This window comes from Vombatus ursinus, unplaced genomic scaffold (assembly GCF_900497805.2).
Source record: "Vombatus ursinus unplaced genomic scaffold, bare-nosed wombat genome assembly UNPS02014798.1, whole genome shotgun sequence".
In the NCBI taxonomy this organism is placed as follows: Eukaryota; Metazoa; Chordata; class Mammalia; order Diprotodontia; family Vombatidae; genus Vombatus; species Vombatus ursinus.
This window is the reverse complement of record NW_020954576.1, coordinates 87619944-87621373: the sequence shown is the minus strand read 5'-3', so window position 1 is coordinate 87621373 and position 1430 is coordinate 87619944. Positions and strand designations below refer to the sequence as shown.

Genomic DNA, 1430 nt, shown 5'->3' with positions numbered 1-1430 from the left:
CAAGGTAAGTGGGTTCTTTAGTGGTATGTTCCTCACAAATGTACCAGTGAGATCGGAGGATATCAAAAAGATAAAGAGCCACAAAATGGATTTCCTGACACTTTAACGATGGTTATACATCACAATGTGCATAAAAAATAACAAATAAAAATAAAATCAAGATTAAAATTTGAAATGAGGAAAAAGTAATAACCTCATATTCTTAAGGCAAATACAGGTCCTTTTAAGGAGGCACTTAAATCCATAGACGATAAAATCCCAGAGCTACAGTTAGGCATGTAAATACAGGACCTGCTAAATATTTAATATTATCGAGCTTGTGTGATTCAAGCATGGTTTTCAGGCCAGCAACTTTAGTGTCTATCTGTCTGTAAGAGCCCAGAGTTGTTGTGCCTGCAGTGTTTATACTTCTGATCTCATTTCAAGTAGCTTCCTTTCATTCAATGCATACAATGCTTTTACTCTGCTCTTTTGTAGATTATAATCCAATTTGTTATCTGCCCCGACTTTAAGTATTTCATCCAACATTCTGTTTTAATTGGTGGAGTTCAAGTGTTAATTTCTCATTTTCTGCTCCTGGCGTTGAAAATTCACTCTATCCTTTTTGACACCAGCAATCTGAGACATTTGCTGTATGGTGATCTCCTGATTCATCGTGGTGACCATATCCTGGTGGACAATCTCCACGCTGCTGTTCGTGATCTTCACTAATGAAGAGACAATGATTGCTGCTTGTTAGGTGGTAAACCCCTTTTCTTCCAGAAGAAGCACCACAGCATGGGTGTCGAAGTAGAGTTTTTTTACTACTCCCTGAAGAGGTAAAAGGAGGTAACTTTTCTGCTTCTTGTTGTGACCCAGCAGAAATGTTCAAATCTCTCCTCGCGGGAGCCAACACTGGGAAGCTGCAGGGGTGAAGGGGGCCGACGACACTGGGGACGAGACACGACTTGCACCACCTCGACTGGCCACCGCTGCCCAGCCCCGTGCCCGAGGGGGCAGCCCCAGGGCAGCGGCCGCAGCCAGCAGCAGGTGAGGAGGCTCGGGCGCCCATGCGCCAGGCTCCTCCGCCAGGCTCCCCAGGGTTAATTTCTGAATCCACAAGTGACTCTCTTCTCTGCTGCCAGATTGCATCATCTTTGAAGCTGCATGCTTCTCCTAAGTCACTATATGCATTTCTCTCTGCTCTCTGATGGATTCATTGTTTCCTGAGTGAACAATTATGCTGCAAAATATGATTACCAATGTGGATGCGGGGAGGTGAGAAAATTCCTTCCTTCCACCTCTACTTCTGATAGAGGCACAGGGTTCACACTTCCCAAAGCTGCAGTTTATCTCTGTCTCCAGACCTACCAGGCTTAGCTTTTTTTGTTTTTGTTTTTGTTTTGTTTTTCGCATATGGTAGGCACCAGTACAGACACTGCATGTGACAG

At 44.1% G+C, this 1430-nt stretch overlaps 1 pseudogene; it reads right to left on the bottom strand.

Moving 5' to 3' along the window:
* Positions 1-235: 235 nt before the first annotated feature.
* On the bottom strand, positions 236-1134 carry LOC114049480 (annotated as a pseudogene).
* Between the last annotated feature and the right edge of the window lie 296 nt (positions 1135-1430).